Source organism: Athene noctua, chromosome 2 (genome assembly GCF_965140245.1).
Source record: "Athene noctua chromosome 2, bAthNoc1.hap1.1, whole genome shotgun sequence".
Classification (NCBI taxonomy): Eukaryota; Metazoa; Chordata; class Aves; order Strigiformes; family Strigidae; genus Athene; species Athene noctua.
This window is the reverse complement of record NC_134038.1, coordinates 162740397-162764318: the sequence shown is the minus strand read 5'-3', so window position 1 is coordinate 162764318 and position 23922 is coordinate 162740397. Positions and strand designations below refer to the sequence as shown.

Genomic DNA, 23922 nt, shown 5'->3' with positions numbered 1-23922 from the left:
TGTCTGTATATTTTTTAGACATTTGCTAATTCCTTAACTATGTTCCTAATAATGTTTTTGTCTATTCTAGTATCTCATAAACCAACTTTGCTGTAACCCTCACATCTCAGATTTCCAGATTCTTAGTCACCTACTAGAAGGATGTAATTTCTCTATTGAACGACAAGATGAATGACTGCAAATTCATCATTACTCTTGGATTCATTGTTATTCAAGTCACTTCACTGCACTTTCTCTATAGGCATAAAGCATTCCGGGATGGATTATCCTTTCAAAATGGTATGAAGGCTATGAGTGCTAAGCACCATGGACTAGCCTAGGTGGGGTACTGAGAGTAATGTCATTTGGACAGCTAATAGAGCTAAGTAAATGCAAGTATCTCATTACCCAGCAGCTTATTACAGTAATCCCACTAGCTTGTTTTTAGAGAGTATGTATCTGTTTGCAAGTGTAGGGGGACATGTGTGACAGCTTTGGGGGCAGTCACAGATGATGGGAAGCTCCTCTGTGAGTTGACAGATTAAGTTGTCCTTGCATTGAGCAAGAATAGTAGGAGCAACTGCCCACACAACCTTTGTGTGTGTTGATTTGTAGTGTTCAGAATCTGGACTGGATTGCTTCATTTTGAGAATAGCTGATGCTTATCTGTGTACATGACAAAATTATCCCATGTTGTCTGTGCTGCAAAAGCATCGAGAAAGCCTGTTCCTACCTTGTAAAGCTTAACGTCTAAAGGCAGATGGACGTTGGGATGGGAAATGGAGAGACAGTGGACCGGCCAAGATCAGAACAGGTTAGTGATACTGTGAGAGTATGTCGTGGTTTAACCCCAGCCAGCAGCTAAGCACCACCCAGACGCTCACTCACTCTCCCCGGTGGGATGGGGGATAGAATTGGAAAGGTAAAAGTGAGAAAACTTGTGGGTTGAGATAAAGGCAGCTTAATAGGTAAAGCAAAAGCCGCGCGCACGAGCAAGGCAAAACAAGGAATTCATTCACCACTTCCCATGGGCAGGCAGGTGTTCAGCCATCTCCAGGAAAGCTGGGCTCCCTCACACGTAACGGTTACTCAGGAAGACAAATGCCATCACTCTGAATGTCCCCCCCTTCCTCCTTCGTCCCCCCGCTTTTATTGCTGAGCAGTATGTCATATGCTATGGAGCATCCCTTTGGTCAGTTGGGGTCAGCTGTCCCAGTTCTGTCCCCTCCCAACTTCTTGTGCACCCCCAGCCTGCTCGCTGGTGGGGTGGGGTGGGGTGAGAAGCAGAGAAGACCTTGACACTGTGTAAGCACTGCTCAGCAGTAACTAAAACATCCCTGTGTTATCAACACTGTTTTCAGCACAAATCCAAAACATAGCCCTATACTAGCTACTATGAAGAAAATTAACTCTGTCCCAGCCAAAACCAGCACAGAGTAGAATTAAGATTAACTGAATCCTAGTACAGTAGACTATTCCCTAAAACCTGGAGCTGTAATGCCTAACAGCAGGCACCAAACCAAGCTTTGTCACATCAGATTTTCCTCTTAGTTTTTGGAGAGAAACAGGCATGCTCAGAGAGAAATTCAAGCCCCCAGTACATGCACCACCCTCTCAAGACAGCCATCGTGCTCTGTTGCATGAAGTGGGAGCTAAGAGTCTGCACTTGGGCATGCCAGTTATATACCTCAAGCATAGTCTGTCCCTAAAACCTGACTGTCCCTTACACAAACACACACAAAAGCTCACAGAGTTACAAACTTGGGAACTATGAATATTTTGGTATTTAGCCAAGCAACTGTTTGCCATATTCTTCACCCATTGTTACATATGATTTCTCACAACTGGTACAAACTGCAGGCAGGTGAAAGCTCCTAGCTAGCTCTTTCCTTTTGTTGTGGGGGGTGATTCTCCCTGGAATACATGGTGGATTTGAGCTGGGTAGTTTCCTTCCTTCAGTCCTGCTACTTAGAAACTCCATTAAATCACAAATACATTTAATGCATCTTTATGCATTGGTAATAAAACATGGTCCAATAAATTCTAATACGGTTGTGCCACCAGCGTAAAGGAGAAGAAATAACCTGTAATACCAGGAAATCCTACCTCCCTGCATTGATTTCAGTTCAGCAATACTTCACAAGATAGAAGTCCACACCCCCACAGACCTAGCAGATGCCAGGCTAATCAATTCTGGCCTGAAATAGGTGGGTGCCCTCAAAAACCATTAAGTGGTTTTGTTCTATTTTGTCCCTTAGAAAAATGAAGCCTCTCTCACCCTGGAAGATTTATTAAGAACTCGAAGAAAGAATAGTTGTTTTACGCTTGATAAGGTGGTTTTCCAAAGAACATGGTTCATTCATTCATGTCAACAAAAATCCAAGATAAAATTACAGTGTTAAATTATGCATGCTTTAGATATATATTGTGTGCCACAAAATGTGTGCTGAAGTAAAGTGAACAAGTCTTTTTTGTTCCCTGGGAAAGGAAGTTGCACATCAATGTTTTTCCCAAAGATTCAGACATGTTTTGTCTGACATGCCCACCATATCTTTACTTTTTTAAAATAAATGAAATTCTTGTCAGTACCGGTTGATTATTTAGTTGTATTATGGTGCATAATGCAAATACTACTAGCACACAATTAATTACATCTCTGCTGGATTACACTTTGTAATTTTTCTCTGCAAATATTTTACGTGCAGAGCTGTACTGGCGCATATGCTAATATGTAACAAAAGACAATCATTACATACATCCTTAGGGCCACATTGCAAATGTCTACTATGCTGCCTACATGGTTTTAGGTGCCTGCTGTGGCATTTAAACACCAGAGAGCAGTAAGCAATTCAAACGTGCTGCTGCCTCGGGTTGCCCAGCCCTAAGTTCCCATGCGGTCAATGGAGTGGAATAGTTGCAATACCTACTCTCTGACCAGTTGCTCTCTTACACCAAGGAGCTGGAGTCATGCCCTAAAACATCAGGGGCGTTAGAGATGCCCTCACTATGGTCACTTGCTAGCAATTGAATAGGAATTTTTAACGTAATGCATTTTCATGGAAATATTTCTGTTAGTTTTGGGTTAAAGAGAACATTTCTTCCACTTGGTTTAGGCAAGGCGCCAGGGGACATTTCACAAACAGAGGATGAGGGGTATATTATAAACTGGGTTTTATCGCATTATGATACGCAGCTTGGGCCACAGGACAAACATTCAAAAGAAAATGACATTTATTGTCTGAAACAACATAGTTCTAAAGGGAGATCCAGAGGACAAAGGCCATGCCCATTAACAAGCAGCACAGTGCAAGAAGGGGCATTTCCCTAGAGCGAAACCGTTGGTATCAAGATCCTGGGAACCGCACTAGATGTGTTACAGGGGCAGGTTATTTTGGGCTAGCTCTAGCCTGGCCCCAGCAGAATGCCCATTGGCGCGGCGGTGGGAGTGCCTGAGGCACACTCCTGCGGGCATCTCAGTGTCCCATCCGGCACCAATCCAGTTTGCCTGTTCCCAGGACACTCTGCAATGCAAATCAAAGCGGAGTAAACCAGGACAGGCGAGAGCTTCCTTTCATAGGTGAGCTCCTGATCTGGGCCATAACACAGTGACCAAAAGAACGTCTTTGTGACTTTTGAGGCATGATCCAAACTGCTGTTAAAATCAATAGAAAGACTTGGTTGACTTCAGCAACGGAGCTTCCACACAATGTGAAGGGAAGGGGTACGATTACTGGTCAAGAAAAGATGAAGGGAACAAGAGAGGGGGAATAGGAGCGACTGCATGTGCATTTTGTCACCACCAGTGACACCTTTTTTGCAACTGATGATTTTTAGAACTGTGTATTTCAGGGCATGATTGAATGCAGGGGGTGAAGACAGGGAATGATTCTTGGCTTCTTTGTGCTCTAGGAAGTACAAAATGGCTGCAGACCACAGTATTAATGATACTTTGACTCAGCCACTCTCCCAGCGGAAGGGTTCTGGAATACATATTAAGAAGTAATATAGTATAGAGATACTCAAAGAGCTGCAGAAGTTGGGCCAGGATTTCTTGAAGACTCCCCTGAATCATTACGTGTACAGGGTCAAGTTAAGACTCTTCCAACATTTTCATGGTCTCATGAAAAGGCTAATAACAGCTAGCATGCAATTTTTTTCCTGTCATGAAATATTCAAAATGTTTGTGTCTTGACTGTTCTGTTGATTCAGTATTACCAGCTTTCCTTCCTCCCCTCCCTTTTCCCCCTTCCATTTAACAGAATCCAACATTTCTTTGTGTAAATGAACGTATTTTGGTATTTTAATCAGAACGAATTGCATCTGGATTTCTCCTTTATCGCCATCAGTTTCTCAGACTCCGTGGAATCTGCAAAAGTTAGGTCATACTGAAATGTGAGGCCAACAAAACTAAATCCTAGACGGAGGTGGACTAAACACTGGCTAAATGTCCAAGATGTCAGAAACTGCAGAAAGCTGAGCACAGAAAACAACAGAGATTTTAAAAGTGCACCCTCTTTGCAAATAAGAGGGCAGTGGCCGCATGATACGAAAACTGAAGTCGAAGATTTCCAGCTGAGGTGATACAAACTGGCATTTCCAAACTTAGAAACTACTTTTGGGGACATAATGGGGGGTGTGGGGGTGTGTGATCAATACAATTTGTGTCATTGCTGAATGGTCACAGCCTGATAAAGCACAAGCACACACTGAGCAGTCAGTTTCTGCATCATGCTGAGGTTCCACTCCAGCACTTACCTTAGGAGTTTAAATCGTGCTGTGTTTACACAAACTACCACTTAACTCAGTGATTTCACAGCGAAAGACACCGTTATTAAGGCGGCAGCGTTATTATTATCTAAATTATTATCATGGAAACTCTCCTCTTTTGTCTCCCCGTTTTGTTTGGCATCTATAAAACCCTTCATGCACGGAGCAGTCCACGACTTAAAAAAACCCACCCTAACGATCTCAGTGCTTCGTGTTCCCTTCTGTCAGCGATAATTCTTCTTAAAGTCAGTCTATTAAATGTTTCCTCAGCCTGTACTTGTCCCTTGAGGAAAGCTCATGTTCTTCTCTCACCACTAAAAATAATTGTGTTTATAAATCTGGTGACAGATGTCAGGAACTTATCTCCTTACCACGGCAGAACATGCCTCATCTATTCGCCAGATCGGGGATTAGCTGGGGGGAAGGAGGAGCGGGCGTGAAGCTACGCTGTTTGTCTCGCTTGAAAGATTTGTCTGAAACAAAAGCGGAGCAGCAGGCACTCCGCCACCATTAGGTTCCCGAGTTAACGTGCCGCGCGCGGGGGCGAGCGGCACACAGCTCCCCCCGCACAGACCGGGCTGACCCCGGAGGCGTGCGGCCCCTCCCCGCCTTGGGAGAGCGGCTGCTGCCAGGAACAGGCCCCGCGGCCTCCGCCGCCGCCCGTTACCCGCCGCCGCCCACCGGCGGCCCGGCCCCGCCGGGGCCCCGCGCCGGAAGCAGCTGCCTCCCGCCTGCCCCGCCCCCTGCCGGAAGCGGGTCCCGCCCCCGCGCCCCGGCCGCCGGGACCCCGCCCCGCCGCGCGCGCGCCCCCGCGCCTCTCTACGCCCAACCTCCGCCGACCGAGACACCCCCCCCGCCACGGCGGGGGCGCGCGGGGAGGGCGGGGCAGGGCCGCCCCCGGTGACGCTCCTGCCTCTGCGGCGGCCCCCGGCGCCCCGCCCCTCCCGGCGCCACGCCTCTCCCGGCGCCCCGCCCCTCCCGGCGCCCCGCCTCCCCCGGCGCCCCGCCCCTCCCGGCCCCGCCGGCGGCTCCTGCGCGCGGGGGCGGCGCCAGGCGGCACCAGGGCTCCCTCCGCGCGCCCCGCCCCGCCCTCCCCACTCGCGCCTCCGGCGGGCAGCGGAGCGCGCCCCGCCGGCACAGGTGAGTCGGGGGCGGCCCGGCCCGCGGGGAGCCGCGCCACCGGCGCTGGGGAGGGGCAGAGCGCGGGGGCCTCTCCCCTCCCCGCCCGGCGCCGGGGGTACGCTCCGGTGCGGGAGGGAAGGGAAGGAGGGAGGGGGCTCTCCGCGGCCGCCGCTCTCCCCCGCCCGGGGATGGGGGTCGGTGTTGGGGCGCGGCTGCCGCCCCGCCGCGCCTGGCCGGTGGCTTGTGCCTGCCGGCCCCACCCCGGGGTGTGGGGGGAGGCGGGCGGGGCCCGGAGCCTCCCGCCAGGGGCCCGGTGGCCGGTCGCTCCCTGAAGGTGACGGGCGTCGACCTTGGGGGCCTTCGCCCCGGGCCTGCTGCTGCCCGCCCGGGTGCTGAGGGGAGCGGGGGGGGCGGCGGCGGGGTCCGGCCGCCTCCTGTTGCGGCGGGAGAGGCGGCGGCGTGAGGCAGGTGCGGCGGCCTCGGGGCGACCGCGGCCAACGCCCGCACCTGCGGAGGGCGGAGCGCGGCGTGGCAGCGCCTTCACCCCGAACAAAGGGGCCGCGCCCCGGGGCCGGCGGGGGAAGGAGCCAGCGGGGGAGGGAGCCGGGGCTCTCGCCGCCGGGCCCGGCCGGGCGGAGCGGCTGCCGCGGCGGCGTGTCGGCGGCCGGGTGCCGGAGGCTCGGTGGTGCCTGGGTGTGCGCCGTGCGGCTGGGGGATGAGTAAGAGCAGCGTTTCGGTAACGTTTAATAGCTGCTCGCTCTCGTCTGCTGTTCTTTTCTGTAGTGGTGCTCGCCTTTATAGGCGTTGCTGCCTAACTATAGCTTGTGCTGCAACAAAAGGAAGAAGTACAAAGTATGCCTGTTAAGTTCTCCAAATAAAAGAGCCTTTCAGCGTTCACCTATTTGCTTAGGTAAATAATTTGGTGTTTACTTTGGGGTTTCTTTCAAATGGAAGCTGACAGCTTCAGCTCCTTCCCCTTAACTGAGTCTCTTTCGGAATGAAGATGGAAGTGGGCCGTAGGTATCCCAAGAGTCACCTGGGGAGAGATTGCTGTGTATGGCCTGTGTGCCTGCCTTGTAGCATCGCTGAACTGCCCTGGCGGAAAGACTGCCAAAATGTCTCATTTCAGGCTCAATACGACCCTGATGTTTCGTTTCAAGCTTGCGTTTCTAACTCTCATTGGAAAGAGCCTTTGTGTTCTGCAGTGCAGACCATTACACCTCTGCACGTGGAAGCGATAGGTACCACTGCTGGCCTTTCAGGGTCTGGAGGGAGGTTATGGAGAGCTCTGAGCGAAAAGCTATCGGCCGTGCTTTGTCTTTTCCGATGAAAGTTAAACTGATTTGAAAGTCCTGGGAGAGTGGCTGCATGGACTGGGAGAAGATGCTGGCATTCAATTAGTTAGCAGGATAATTAATAGTGAGTATAACTGGATTCTTACATATCCTCTTCAGCGGATTTATTAATCTAATAGCCTGTACCTCAACATTTAAATCCTGGGAAATTCTGAGCATTCTTAATAGAATGAAGAACAACCGTGTGATATGTAAATACCTGATGTAGATTTGAACCCTTCAGTCTGTGCTTGTGAGACAGCTTGTCAAACATTTTTTGCAGAAGCCTCCAAATGGTAGAAGTTACAGGGATTGCAAGTGCTAGTGCTGTTTACCCTTTTCCTCTTTTCTGTAAAAATGGGAGAATGTGACATGCTGTTGCACAAAAAGATCAAGAGGAGCCTTCAGTCTGCTGCGTGAGAGGTCAGCTGTGGGGTTAAACAAGCTGAGATACTAAATAGTGAATGTACTCCTTTACTATTGCAGATTCCTTGATCTCAGTCTTTGCTTTGTCACGTTCTTCTGAATTTGAGGAAGGGAAAAAATATAACAATTAAGGTGAAGTATTTTGAATTACATGCACTTTGGCAATGTTCAAATAATGTTGTTTCTTTTTTTTTTTTTTAGACCTTAAGGAGAGGCTTTAGCCATGAAAGGGAAAGCCAGAATGTCTCCTAGCTGTGCATTTGTTGTAATCTGTGTCACCTGTGGGCACGTACTCTTTATGTAACCCATAGAAATAGTAGGCTATTGGGGTGGGGGAAGGGGAGGGGCAGAGAGAGATGTGGCTGTTAGGATAAGGCAGTGCTGGCTAAAAGCAACTGAGGAGGGATGGAGAAACACGAGACTGTTAAATAGGTGTTGCTGGAGACCTTGTGGTGGTCCATGTGTCTTCTGTATTCAGACTGACTTCCACAAGAACAGTTGTGTGCTTAAACTCGGTTAAGTTGTGCACTGACATCCCTGTGTGTTCTTTTTCTAAGGGATTACCCTGAAACAGGGGTGCACTGTCTAAGGTGAACTTTTACTCCTGTTAAATTTCAAATGTATCTGACTTGGAAGAAAAGAATTGCTGAGGAGAAGGATGTTGGTGTCTTAGAAACTGATGTAAGGATGTAAGTCAGTCTCTAGTATCAAAGAATAACATAGGTACAGTGTCTTATTACATAAAAAGTTACTCAGGCAACAGCATTTTGGCTAATTAACAGTGCCATTATTTTCCCTGCAGTTTCACAAATGAAGAATAAATAATTATAGGAGAAAGATCTTTTAACTTTGATTAGGTTTGTTTGCCACTCTAGCAAGTGCTGTAGGCTAGAGCGGTCCTGGGAATAAGTTGCTGATCGCCTATTCTGGACAGGGAACTCCGCACCCTCTTGAGAGTGCTTACAGCCAGCTTCCACTAAACTTCTAACGGCTTCAAGATATTGAAATTACTTTGCATCTAAATTGAAATCTATTTTAAGTGAACAAGGTAGTTTGGTAGACCAGTGACAGCATTCTTGTGAATATATAGCCTGCCCACATCACACACACAATTATGGGACAACTGTTTTAAGTCTCCTACCTTACAAAGAATTGATGGGAGGAACCAAGAAAACAGAACAGTTGGTATAATTACTGTACATCCACTGAACATTCTGCAAAATGTTTTACATTTCATATGTTACTGAGTAGGGAAGAAATGGTTATATGTTATTAGTCTGCTGCAGTACTTAAAATCAGCTCTCAGGGTAGTTCTAAAATGTTATTGGTAAGTCCTACTGTCCACAGAATCTGAAATGATTTATAGTCCTTGTGGATGTAAAGAACTTAGAGTCACTTTAGCAAATGTGCCTTGCAGACAGACCAGGGAGTTATTAAATCCTGTTTTGCTTCTTGTCATGTTTTCTTAACTATTGTGAGTCAGAGAGTGAGCACTTACCAACTGAGGTTTTGACAGTGGGCCTTTTGAATCCCTTTGGTAGATATGCAACCCACAACCATTAGGTTAGGTTTATACTCTGAGTCTTAAGAGCTCTACATAGCAGCAACCCCCCCCCCCTCGAAATTTCTATGAAAAAACAGTACTGGATTTAGGAGTGGGAGCAAGTTGGAAAGAAATGTAGTATAGGCTAAGTAACACTGCCTTAGAATGGCCTGATGAGGGAATTGATTGTCTTTGCCTAGAGGGTGGCTTAGTCTTTACTACCAGTGTTTTGTTTAGGATTAGTTTTGTGTCTGTCAAAATCCCCAGCACCTTTGGGGCAATAGATTGGCAACATTGAAGTGTCCAGGCTGTGCACAGAGAGGAAAAATGGAGAAAGAGGTATGTAGGAGAGGTTAGACAACATAGAAATGTAATGAAAAAGACAGTTACTATAGAGAATTCAAAATAAGCTATGCTGTGATCAGTTTATAATGCTAATGTGGAGAGGAGCCAAGAATGCAAAGAAGGTAGCACAAACAAGAGATATAAAGAGAGTTTGTTGCATAGTAACTCTGCAATCATTACTTTAGTGGAATTGATGATGCTTATTTTGTGATATTGGCTTCTTAGTTCATGCAATTACAATATACATTGAATTCCTACCAGTACAGTTTGTTTAATGTATTGTGTTTTTCTCTGGAACAGTGAGTTTACAGCATCATTTGATGCAAGAGTGTGGGAATATCTGGTGCAGTGGCCCACAAGGTTTCATTAAAAAATGGCATGTAAATACACTCTATGACCAAACAAGTATTTCTGCAAATTATGGAAAATATGATTTTGCAAAGGAGCTTGGCACCTGTGCTTAGTCAGTAGGCAGCAGGGATCAGCCATGCATTCAGGCCTTGGTACCTGTTTCATTTTACTCTCTGAAATGCTAACTTAATACCCTTCTGTGCCACTGTTACACTTGATCTTTAACTCTGATCTTTGTCTCCAGCAGTCTGAGAATGCTTATGTAGAACACCCACATATAGGCAGGCAGAAATGTTTCCGTCAACATTAAAGAGAGTGCAGTAAATATGGAAGTCTCCCAGATGTGAAACTTCTGTGAAGAACGTGAAAGAAACTTCTGTGAAGCCAGCTCTGTGTGGTGTAGTCTTTCTCTTTGGTAGTACTCCCATTCAAACCCATCAGGCAGCGCAGAGTAAAGGTAATCTGTCATTTCAGGGCTGTGCCACTGTAATCTTGCTGGTACAGCTGTGGTGTTTCCTGAAAGGGCTTTTAGTATGAAAGTAGTTAATTCCAGCAACACTTTCCCCAGTGGGATTTATTTCAGACCTCAAAATATGACACTCTACAGTATATACAGGAAAATAGTATTAATGAGACAGACTTCTGCAGGCATGCTGTGTCCGTCACAAAACCCACCCTTGACCAGTGAGGTCACGCCGTGGAAGGTGTTTGAATAGTTGGACCCAAAGGCCCTACTCAAAGCAAGGCTGGTGAAAGCTCATCCTTAACCATCTGTCACTGTTACCCGTGGGGATCAAAGTAAAATCATAGTACTGATTTAAAGTGGCCTTTGTATGGAAGAGCTATTTTGGTATGACACCACTATCATAAGTTTTTTACATGCTTAGCCACCTGAATTAATTCTACCTTTCACAGAATCACAGAATCGTCTAGGTTGGAAAAGACCTTGAAGATCATCTAGTCCAACCATTAACCTCTTTTGTAGTGTAACATGCAAATAGATCTTAATTTCAATCCTCAGAACTCTTGTATTTTAAGAAATAACATTTTAAATCTCACACTTAACTTATTTCTGTGAGGTCAAAATTTATATTTAACAATATCCAAAGTAAGGGTTCATTGCAAAGCTTCAGTGATGTGTCCTACATGGTCATGACTGATAGCTCAGTATACCTTGCTGCAACTCGAATTCTCTGACTTCTTTGCATTTTTGAAGCTGTCACTGATTTGAAAATGAACATGGAATTTGATTTACATTGATATATTTCATGTTGTAAAGTCAGCGATGCAGCACTTCTCTGAGTACAATTTGTTAAAGCATCTCTCCTTCATGCTCTAGGTTGTGTATTTTTTGTGTACTGCTGATCAGACCTGATGACTTTGAGATTCCAGTTCAGTCATACACACTGGAAGTAAGGTATATAATAAAACAGGAAAACTTATCCTAGAAAGAAAACACTGCACTTTGGATTCCTTCTCTACAGAGTCCAGTATTGTCATTCAGAATTTAAAGAGAAGATGCGTTAGGCTAAATATCTGGAACTGCTTTGTGTTAAACAACTTCATCCTCTAAAATGTTATTAAATGGTTTGTGTTTCAAGAAAGAAAAGATGACTATATGTAACTTTCATAATCAAATTCAGTGTGGTCTGCAACATGTTGGAGTACCCCAGCAGGAAGATGCCCTCTAACTTGAGATGCATCAAATGTTGCTAGTGCTTGATTGTTTTTCCCTGTTTGCTGACGACTGTGATAAGAACCATAATGAAAAATGAAGTCTGTGATAAAGAACAATAAGAAAGCTGCTAGCTGGAAGTATTAATTTGGTTTGTGTCAGTACTTATTTTGTGTATAGTGTAAAATAAAGGACTGGTTTTAGAACATTTAATTAAAAAAAAAGAAAAGGTTGCTTTTGTTTCAGACTTACTCAGAAGTTAACCAAGTGGGTTTTCCAGATGCAATGTCCTTTCTGGGAAGAACTTCTCAGGTGTGTCTGTGTAGCAATGGTTAAGCAGGAGTTACTGCCTTTTGGATTTAGAGGAGTTAAATTCTAGGTCTTAATCCAAGCTATGGCTCAGTCTTCCTATTACATATTGTTTTGATAATAACTTGGATCTTAAGTCATGATCTCAACTTTTTACCCTTCTTCTGTGAGGGGAAGATAGTCACTTTTAACCAATATATATTTAATATATATATTATATTTATATATATAAATATATATAAATATATTTAATATATAATACATCTTTATTGTCTCTCTGTTTTGTTAAGAAATCCTATTGCAGGCATTGCCAGCTGCTATTTCCTGTGTTCAGAGCTAGGGAGGTTTTAATCTGTAGATTGATGGTGTTCTTCAAGAGGTCAGTAGCTGATCCACAAAATGTTTTAGGAAAGCCTGTGTGCCTACTCCCATGCAGCTGGCTCCCTGTCAATCGATAACTTTGGGCATGTAGTTATTAGTTTTACCGATAGGCTTAAAGTTACAATTGCACTTAAAAGAAAGGCCTTATAGTACAGCTGCTCACTGGAATGCTAGAATTTCTCAACTGCTTTTTGCCCAAGAACCAAAGAGCGAGATATGAAATATTTGCTTTTGGAATCATTCAAAAACCTCAGAAGGTCCTGATTTTTATTTTGAGAAACTTCTTTACTGTCCTGTCTTTTTAAAGGTTTTCACTGGATCTTATTGGGAATGTTGATCTTTTTAGGCAACTTGGTTTGCCACACGTTGAACTTTTTTAGTAGAAAATCTCCTTTTTTAAACATTAAATGAAGGTTAACCTATATCTGTTGCTTTTTGTCTTGCAAAGGTTGAGCTGTAGCTCTTGTAGTCAAAACAGAGGAATTAAATAATCTTAACAAAAGCATTTTTCTCTACAAGATGTGTGAGTTAGAACTGAGACTGTGTACAATGTGTATAGTTTAAGTGACTTTCTTCAGGCTGGAGTACTTTGAAGAGCACTGCACAAGCAAATTACTTCTAATGATCTTAAGTGTGGTTTGGAAAATTTGAAGAAAGCCATCCATTGCTTGAGGAGCATAGCTTTATATCGTAATCTTTCTAATAGGTTTTATTACAGTTTTAGGAGGTAAGACTTTTTTATGGATATGAGGGGAAAAAAATAATTCTGATGGGAGAAACTGAAGCAGAAACTATCTTGTAGCCAAATACTAGGATTTTTTTTTTAATATGAACAGTGAAATACAATATGATAAAATACTGACATGATCATAACTAACCCAGGATGGCATAGTTATTCTTGGATTGTCAGTAGTTCGAAGGAGAGATTTTCAGGAACATAATTTCTGTTTCTCAACAGACTAAGATCTTTCATGCTGACCATTATCTGTGAACAACTGGAATGGGTTTTAACAATGCTAACTTTTCCAGACTTTATGCAGGACTTGGACTCTGTGTGTATTAAGGTAAAAAAAAAAAAAACCTGTCAAGGAAAAAAAGCTTTAAAGTTAGCTTCTGACTCTGGAGAACTGATGCTATTAGAAGTACCACAGCTGAATTGAAAGCATGCAAGTGACCAGCTGGAAGTAAAATGTTTTCATAAGTCAGCAGTAGTGAAGGTTTTGTAGGCCAGAGGAAATCCTATATTACAGCACGCAACACTGAAAAAGTATTAGGTCACATACTTCTCACTGGAATTTAAAAGTTCACGTGTACAGAAAGGAATAGAGCTCACACTTAGTAGTGTTTAGTGTTGCAACATGTGTAGAATTAAATCAATTAAATGTTGATGAAGACATCAGATTTCACCATAGGCAGACTTCTATACTGGTTCTTCCCTGGGGAGACTGACCTTTAAAATAAATGGATTTGGTCTGTGACCACCGCTGGAATGCCATTAGCTTTTGCGTTGCATGTCTGGCCACAGGAAGAGATGTGCTTGAGGCCCATCTAGTGATGTGCAATAGTGTACCATGCTTTTCCAAGACTCCTTGCCTTTGGAGTGTGATTACAAAACTATTTTTTTAGGTAATTTATCAGAAGTTTTTGATAGCTGCTTCACTCGGTTACCCAGATAGCCTAAAATGAATGTTATGCTTGCTTCTGTGTTCAGAAATAGATCCATGATATTCATATACATTGAAGTATAAAATTTTTTTTTGATAGCTTGTTCTGTTAAAACAGAAAACTTGCGCACTTACATGATTGTTAGTCGTGTAACAGTTCTGCAATGTTCTGAATTATCATGTGCGTGATAAGAGGTTAAGAATTCAAATAGGAAGAAAAACCTCTTTTTAAAAGTTAACTACTTTACAATTTGAGAACATTTAACTTGGAAATGTCTTCTGTGGTATTGCAACAAGAGTCTGATTAGTATTTTAACCAGGACGAGATTAAAACCACCTTGCACTGGCACTTAATATGGAAACTGATATATTGACCTGCATATTAATAATTTCATACTAAGTTAATGAACTGAATGCCATCTGTTTCTAGCCACTGCATGTTTTATGCTCATATGTGAAATAGCCATGAAACTTTGCCATGTATCATGATTGACAAACATATATTGAACTAAAAGACAATCAATTGCCCAATTGGGTCTTTTAGGTCTACTAGATTGACTCTACCAATTTTTCAAATCAGATCTAATAGTTTTAGAATAAACAGCATCTACAAATGGGTAAGGATCAAACTAAAGAGTGTTTTAACTTCATGAATGCTGTATTACCGTGAAACATCAGGTCTATAACCACTTGTGTCCTTGAATCACCTACTCAAAAGGTTAATTACAAGTCTTTGTGTATTTGCAAAACAGTCTCATCCAGTGAGTCAGGCATATGAAATCCTCTTCCCCTGAACTAAACAGAAAAATTATTAGGATTTTGGGAGGAACAATTTGCACTGCATAGAATGTAAACAGGAGAAGTTACTGGAACAAAATATGGCTACAAAAGTAAAGCTCTTGCAATAATACTACAAAAAAGTACTTATGCTTCTGTAATTGGGTGGTAAAACAGATGGCAAAGTCATAAAATGAATGAAGTAACTTACTTTGCCAAGTCAGATTTCACTAATGAAATTTATTTGCTACAGCTGGATGATTCCTTAGAGGAATAAAAGGAATTTTTTTGAAATGCAAAATCCAACGTGCTCCTATTTCATTAGGTTCCATTTGCTGGTGTATTGATGCAGTCTGCCTGTGGAGAGGGAGAACGCTTGCCTGTATTTGTGAAGAGGAGATGGAGAATTTAGTGGTACCAGCTTTTTGACGTCTCTTGCTAATGGCCTGTGTTCAGTCCTGTGTGTTTGCACCATTTTTGCTGCGGCCTTTGACATAAATGTGCTTGCACCTGCTGGAGCACTTGTTCCCTGCATCCTTCATTGCCAGAAGCCAATTAATAAAATGTGAAGGATAGTGTATTTTGGTATTCCTACTCTGCTTGTGTTGGAACTTCATCCAGCTAGGCACTGACCACACAGAAGAAGGCAGTGCCTGCCATGAAAATGCTTTATTTGAAAGCTTAAACTTTTTCTATGTCAAGAATTTCATAGGAGCGTTATTCAAACAAGGCTTCTGTGTTCATTCTGTCTGTGCTAATACCTTGAAAGAATTTAAGGGAGTTCATGGGAGTTTTCACTGTAATACTATATAACTGGTTAATGAGGCAAAGTAAGTTGTTTTGAACAGGATAAACTCCCTGAGCTATCAGCATCAGAACTTGTCTCACTGTGAAGCGAGATGCCAGCAACTCAACCAGGCTGCTTCTACCAGCCAAAACCCTAACCTGCAGAAGGGCTGTGGATGGCACCCCTTCTATAGATTCCATAAAAGTGTTAAGTGCAGCTTGCTGTGAGCCTAGTGGAAGCTTGTTTTTGCTTTGCAGATGCCATTTGTTTCTAGATTCCTCTGTCACAAATTAATGTTCCTGCCTATAGAGCAGTGAAACTGGGTGGAGTTTTGGTTTTAGTGAGTGTGGATCTTAAGTCATCCTTTCTGGCTGTAAAAATGACCATATGGTTATTTGCTTTTTCTAGAAAATATGCATCTGACATTCTGAACTTCTAACTAAAGGAAGAGTATAGGATTGTTAACAATTAATGATATACTTGTATTAGAGGAAAACCTGATTTGTGGACTTGTTCTGGCAAACCTATGTTTTTCAAGTATGTCTTTTGGAAGCCTTCTTCAGACTTCGTTTAAAGCATTTACTACTTCAAGCAAAGTCAAAATGCTTACATTCAAATTGTCCTTAAATTTCTTTAGGGACTGTTGAGGTGTAAGTGTACAGGGGCAAAAAGGACACAGTGTTGTGGCTGAGATTTCTTTTGAAGTATGACTGACAAAAACCTCTGGGTTTATGACACTGAATATGCCGTGAGCAACTTTTTGAATGCAGAGCTCTCTAAAAGAGCTTTTAAAAGTGAACTGCTGAGGCTCATACTGCAAGCTCTGGCATAGTGCCTTTGAGGGAACTCCATTTTTGTTCCTTTCCAGAATAGCTGGAAGCAGCATCTCTCTGCAAGTGTGAGCGATGATTGACTTACCAGTCAAAAGTTAGCTTCCAAATGTGCTTTCTTGCACTTGGAGCACCGGGTGAAAATGACTGTAACTAGTATGTCTGACACTAGCTTAAACCTGTCCTTCAAGTGCTTCCCTCAACTTAGTTGAATAGCACTAAAGACCCTGAGTTGTTGATCCTCCAGCCTTGTAGGCTGTGCATTGCCTCTTACATTTTTATGAAAGGGGGAGAGGTGTCTTTGTTCTACATCAAATGCTGAATAAAATTCAGAAGTAGCTGCTGGTTTACATAGCATCTCCCATGAACGTAACTTGACTTTTGCCAGATGTGATTATGGGTATTTGGTATAGGACCCTTTTCTGCAGATGTCCTCTCTTGTGTTGCAGCCTTTCATTCTTCCTTAGTTTTGCTTATAGTAGAAAATCAGCTGTAGTACCATAGTACCTATCTGTCTTGCCTCTGAATCCATGCAATTCTCTGGTGTGGAGAGCTTTGACAGGCTAGTGACATGTAATTGTTCATTCTTCTACCATGACTGCTCTTACTGTTAATTCTCTCCTCATGTTATATAATGTTAAATTAATACAAAAGGAATGCCTTCTGTTAATATTCTAGATTACAGACCTCCATGTTTAGAAATGTAATCAAAGGCATGACTCTTAGGCTTTGCGTTAAAGCAACACTTCAGCACCATCAGCCTCAGAAAGCCAGGTTTCCTCAGAGATGAGAATAGGCTGAGATATCACACCAGCCACACAGTGAACTTGAGGAAGCAGAAACAGTGTTCTAGACTGTTGTGTAAATGTGTATATTACCAAAATGACTTCAGGGTGTAACTTAGTCAATTGAACTGTGAAAACAAGCATGCTGCTGGTGTTAACCTAGGTGCTGTGCTTGAGTTTGCTGCTGATCTCTGGTCAGTCTGCATGAACCATTGCAAGCATCCAGAATTCTTCCAGCTGTCCCATAATAGCTGTCACATATCTTTCAAAAAGGGAGCAATCTTCAACAGGTACCAAATTACGGTTGAGGAACCTTACACCACTTGCATTGTTTTTCCACAGCATTTATAGGCTGGAGGTACTGCAGTTCAGCTTTCCCTGTGCTCAGCTATCTATTTTTCTAGACTATCTTTTGTGCCAGCAAGCTTGTTTAGGTAGCTCATCTATCCAAAACCCAGGTTAATTTTTGTCTAGAGCAACTTCTGAACTGCTTTGCCACCTAGTTGTTGCAAACACCAGTGCTATTGGAAGGAAGGATGTGGGGAATATCAGTCAGATTGTGGCGAGCCAAGTTTTTATCAGCCTTGCAGGTGCACAGGGTTGGGCTCAAGTGTTGTATGTTTTGTCAGCTCTTTACGTGGACAGCAATGTAGCTGCTTCATTTTCTTTTCAGTACACTGCAAGGTTTAAAATATTAAGACCTTGATTTTGTTCCAGACTACTTCTGCTGTTCAGTTTGTCAGGGTTTTCTTGTGCTGTGCCATATGGGTTTCAAGAAATTTCTTTATGGAAGTGCCTCTCCAGAAGTCATCTTGCAGCATACCGAAGAGGCTTTTTGGTAACAAAATGCTGAAATAATGACTTAAAACATATGGAATACATGTCGGTTCTCACTTCAGGAGCTGCTGTATAGTTCATGGCTATGCTCGGAAGCGGACGGTAAGGCCCTCTGGAGCCTCGGGGAGACTGCTGGAAGGCTGTGAGCTTGTTTACTGTTTGCTAGTGGTTTAGTGACTTCTTGTTGGAGGGATCTCAATTTTTGTGATGATGTCTTAAGAGTACAGAGCTGCGGGCATGTGGGGACCACTGTTCTTTATAGCAGCATGATGTAATTTGAGATGGACAGGGCCTCAGTTACTTGGTGAAGAGTTCACTGATTCTTCTAGTTTCAGTGCCTGGATATGGTTACAATTTGAAGTATCTGTCTCAAGAAGCTGGGAAATGTAGGTCTCTTGCCTGAGGAAATTTGCTGCTGCTGAGAGATAGAACTTGAGTCAGTTTTCAACCCTTTACTTTGTAGATTTGTAGTCACGTTAGTAAATTTGTTTTGTGGGTGTGGGAGAGACAAGCACCTCTTATGGTGTGCACTAGAAAGCTTTGGAAAGAAGGTTTCTACCAAACTTTGAATGTGGTTTAACTGCGTGTTAAAGTCTTCAGAAGCTATGAATCTTAATTCCCAGTTAAAAAGGTTTATGTAAAAAGATTTTTTTTCAGGAGAAGGGAAAGGACTTACTGTGAAAGTGTTTTTAACTTGTTCTGAGGTTGAGGTTCAGGTGGTCTCTCACTGCCTAATGAGACTAGTCATTTCTAAGATAGGTTTGAATCTTTGGATTCAGTTTCCTCTTTAGGCTACTACTTAGACTTTATAATGATTGTTTAATATTTGAAATGTTTGTTCTACCTTAACAAAATACTGTTACTTTGTGTAGAGCTTGACAGATGTTGCATGTTTAAACTGTAATAAAAACACCTGTTAAACTTGAGGCACCGATTGACACATTACAGTAATGCTCATCTAACCTAAAAAACTTACTTACTCTCCAGCTCTTAAAACAGCTGCCAACATGTCTCACATCATATGTCCTTATGTATCCTATCTATTTCTGGGTCATGGAGTGTTTCTGCTGATCTGGTTTGAATATAGTAATTGGAAGCAGCTGTTGGGAGGGTTAGACTCTGCTTGCCTGGAGTTGCCTCCCTCCATTTCCAGGAACATTTTTGTTGCAGGAATATCTGAGTCATTCCTGAGGTGTCTTCCAGATATTTTGCATCTAGTATGCTAGTCTGTGCTAATCATTTTCAAACAATACCTTCTCAAGTAGAATTTTGCTGCTGTTAACCAAACTGGAACTACTGGGCTCAATAAACAATAAAGAAACTGGATGAAGTTGTGATCTTTTAATAACAAGATTATATTGCTTGGTGGTCCCTGGGAATATGATATCTGTTGACACTTTTTGAAATTCTTGGTCCTGTGTTTTTTTCTCAGAAAGTTGAACTTGTAATTTATAGGTCATGTGAGGCAACAATTGTGAATCACTTTGTGGTAATTAAGAAGAGAATTACTTTGGAGAATACTCAAATTCACTCTAGAAGGTGAGATTACTGTCAAATATTTACTATAAATTTTCACTTCAGAATGAGATAAATTGTAGCTAATGTTTCTGGAGGTGATAGATTATACTGATTATAAAGTATGGAGTAGTGCAGGTCTTAGTTTCTTTAATTAAAAAAAAATCAAATTATTTGTTTAGAAAAACATGTGTCTCCACTACTAATTTTCTTTAGTTGTTCAGTAAGTAATTGATACAATATTTTGCCATTCTGGTCAAAGCATACGAACTGTAGTTCTTAATATTGTGCAGGTAGCTCATATACTTCAATTAAATTATTCCTGTTCCTTCAAATGTATCAAAATTCTAACTGTTAAAAAGCAGAGTAAAAGTAGGTGCTGTGATGTATCAGCTACCGGTTGTAATTGATGCTTAGTATATGAAACAGTCTTCAGGGAAGAAAGTTACTCATCATAAAAGTGAGTGGGTAATGAGGTTAATATGACAGTCTTGCAAATCTTTATGTAATCTCTTATAAGAAAGGAAACAAAAGAATGGAATTCAGTTTTGATGTGATAGTTTTATGGAGGCTATAAAAATAACAGTTTAAGAACTTGTTTTGTAATTAAAGGCACCACTATCTCTACTTATTAACTAGAATCTACTGTACTAACTGTACCAACTATTTCTAAACACAAAGCTATGTTTAACTAGTCCCCTTCAGACAAATGCCTGCAGCAAATCAAAGTCCTCTGGTTAAGGACAACTGCGTTTTCACAAAGCCTGCATTCAGCTTTATGTATAGCCCCGCAGAAGATGCCAGCTGAATTTGTGCCTGTAATGATGCGACTTTGGTGTAATGCCTCTCCTTCCCTCATCTGCTCTCACTGACATTGCATTTACAAGACTCCAGGGGAGTAAAGTGGGCAGAGTAACTTCTTGACATTCTCTAAGAAAATGAGTCTGATCATATGCTCAGTTCTTTGTTAATTCTTGGCCTATTGGCCAGTTTTGGGTACTTTCTGATAGAGGTTTGTGTGTCTTGGATATGATTGTTCCCATAAATTTCCTGAATATGTGCTGCTGTCTAAAGAGGAAGAGAGCTGTCCCAGCGTGCTCTGTGAAGAAAAGGAAGCCGTGTGAGCTGGATGTCTGTTGCCCTCTTTGGGCTGGTACGTAGCTGCTCTGTTGGCCATATTGCTCCCTTTTAGTGTATGAACATTGGGATTATTGCATTGAGGAGGAATGCAGAGGACAAATGACACAAATATGTAAGGAAGCATGCTTTGGTTAATTGTTTAGGGGCACGTTATTCTGTAAGAAAAAAACATCTGAGAAATAGGACAACTTAAGAGGGGTCTTCTGAATTTGATGAGAGGATAAAAGCCATAAGGTTCTTCCACCCATCAGCATATTTTTAGGTCTCTATTTATTGGGCTGAAGAAGTAGATGGGAGGATAAAATAAAGACTAATGTAGAGAGATCAAGGATTCCTGCTTCATTTTTTTCCTTCCTTCCTCCCTACCATGTATTTGCAAAGGTATCTTCCTTGAAAATATTGTCCCTGGAGACGAAAACCAATTTTTGTGCTGGCACCTGATCTATGTTTCTTATTCTTGTGAATCTGGATAACCGCTCTGTGCTCCAAGATTTTATGCAAAAGTTGACGTGATGGTTATTGTGTCCAAGTCCTGTTACATTAACACTTTCCAGATCACTCCTCTGGTGGGTGGAGCTGAATGTTGTGTTTAAAATCCATGGGGGACTAGAGATAACATTGTATTTCTTGCACAGTTCTGTGTAAGGTGTGAAACTCTAGAGAAGGTAGTATTGATACAGGTAGAAGCCAGTTGCTCAAGACAGGCAACACTATTACAAATCCACCTACAAGTTCCTGTTGCTACATGATCTTAATCACTAGGATGATCTATTTACCACCTACTCTTCTTTTTCTTGACCAGATTTCTAGACTGTTGGACAAGATGCCATTGCTGATGCTAACATGAATTATAATTTCTACTCCTGCAGTTGTTATTTGATCAAATTGCTCCCTAACCTGTCATTACAAAGATGATCCTGGCTGCAGCTGGAAGTCTGCACAGAATCATGGGGGTGGTGATCTGCAAGCAGGCAGTAAGCAGCTGTAGGAGCTTTGAGATCTGCTTACTTTGGCTGAGCAGCCGCTGAGATTCAGTTGGTTTTGTGTCCTTATCTGCTCAAGCATGTTGAGAAAGGGCAGTTTCCTAGGAGTTTATCTGCAGCAGAGGTGAGGACTGATTCATAGCATGGTGGTTGGACAATGCTCTTGCCCTTCTGAGTGAAGGCATGACAGTGCATTGTTGAGCCAATTAAGCGTTCACTTTCCTTCCAACATTTTGGATTACGCAAAGAACAGTTTAAAAATAATCTTTCATATATAACATCAGCTGTACTGCTGTGATGGGGATTACCAATGGGTGTGGTAAAAAGCTGGCCTGTATAAATGAATAATACAGCTGTTGACAACACCTTGCTTGGCTCTGTGTGAACCCCTCTCTCTGCTGTAGGGTAACGGAGGATTCTACCGCAGGATGAGCCTTTGTTTATCTTCTGACCCCCCAAATAATTTTGCACTGTGAAGATTGGGGAAAAAAAACCAAAACAACCAAACAACCAAAAGAAACCAACCCCAAACTCAAACATAATCACAGTACATGTAATATGACAAGGTTCATACAACAAGGTTCTTGCCACAGTTTGTCAGTTTTCTCATCATTATAAAGTAGGACAATTCAGAAACTAGATATGACCCAAATTAATACTACTTATGAAAAGAAGTCAGGCTACATAAATTAAGGGTAGAAAAACTTACTTCGTGTGAAACTTCATCTCAGGTGCTTTACTGTTAAAATTGGTGTCTGTGTTCCTCTGTGCTTTTGAAAGCAGACTGAAGCAGGTATAATTATGTGGCAGTAGCTTAAAACTTAACACTTTCAACATCTTTCTCTCTGGCAGAATACTTGCTCTGCAACAGTCTCTCTGGATTATGTTGTTTGCACAGTATCAGACTGTGCTTGCTTTGCAACTTTTCACGTTGTCTGCCATTCAATAGGCCTAAATTTTGACAGCATTATATTTTTATTGGATTCTGAAGAACTTGAGCGCAAACTTTGACCTCCCTGAGCTTCCTCCCACTACAAAATGTGAAGGAATATTTATGACAAACTTATTAAGATTTAATGTCTGTTAGTGTGAAGTTTTGCTGTCTTCAGTATCTTACTGGAATGTTGGTCACTGACGGTTATTGATGACACGATGACTCAGGATACTGTTTGACTGGTTGGGTCAGGTTTTTTTAATTCTGAGTTTCTTTTTGAGTCAATCTCTTGTGCTTCTTTGAAACGATGTTATCAAGGGTTCTGAAAATGATTGGCTGCCATGAAAATTTTTCTGGTTAAAGAATTTTTAGTGAAAAGCAGTATTGTCACCGACTTGATTATTTATAAGGATCTTATTGGTTGGACATTCTTGTGTTGGCCTTTCAAGTATGTGTCAACTGTTGCAAAAACTACAAAAGTGGCAGCTTCTCTTTGTCACACTGGGACACTACTTGTTGAATTGCAACTTCTAGTAAAATATCAATTTTCACATTGCTCAATCTACTTAAAATCTGTAGGTTAATTTACAACAAATATTACAGAGAAACATTGCTATTGTGTATTTGAATTTTTTCACAGATTTTAATAGTGGCTTTGCACAGGCTTGCTGTCAGAAGTCCTGCTGAATTTGTTTGGACTTGTTCAGTACTGAAGCGCTTGTACAAGAATAATCTGGTTGGTTGCTTAATAAGGATAGTATAGGCCGTATCCAGGTATACTTATGCTTCTGAGAGTATGTATTGTAATCTAAACTTGGAAGACTGAGCTGTTGTCAGTTGATGTCTGCAATTCAGTGGAATTTTCTTTATAATACTTGTCTGGAATATATACTAAAACCCAGTAAACATGACTTTGAGGATATATTTTTCCTTTTAAGAGAAAAGTGTGAAGACAAAATAATGTGGAGTAGTTCAAAATGCAGTGTAGTATGTTGAAAATGTACACATGGCTTGGAGTTATTTTCATGTTCTCGTACTCCCTCTTGAGTAAAAAGAGAGCAATGGTTCTTTTTAAGCTATGATGGTCAAAACAGAAATATTTTGGCTATGATGGTCAAAACAGAAATGTTTTTCTGTTCTCATCCATCTCCTTTTTAAAAACTTGTAGCACAATGTTATATTTTTCTGCTATATCTCTATAATTAGTACAGCAGCTTAGTCATGCTTATTTCACTTAGATGATCTTTCTGGGGAAAACAATTTAAGCAACTTAATTTTCAATTGCATTTTCAGAATTCTTTGACAGCGGAATGGGTAGTGGTACTGATGTGATCCAGAGAGTGTTTCACATAGGTTGTTGAGTTAACCTTGGTAGACAGCTAAGCACTACACAGCTGCTTGCTCACTTCCCCCCCACCCCCCAGTGGGTCGGGAAAGA

The 23922-nt window shown here is 42.1% G+C and overlaps 1 protein-coding gene across 2 annotated transcripts in view; it reads left to right on the top strand.

Annotated features, from left to right (window-relative positions):
* The first annotated feature begins 5801 nt into the window (after window positions 1–5801).
* RALA (RAS like proto-oncogene A) overlaps window positions 5802–23922 on the top strand; it is a 29618-nt gene continuing 11497 nt past the window's right edge. Inside the window, exon 1 of one of the 2 annotated variants that reach the window (XM_074900917.1) lies at window positions 5802–5886. The gene's annotated coding sequence lies outside the window, so the exon portion shown is untranslated. Of the gene's footprint in view, window positions 5887–15027; window positions 15088–23922 lie in introns of those variants that run through there. The other variant, XM_074900918.1, reaches the window with a different exon arrangement.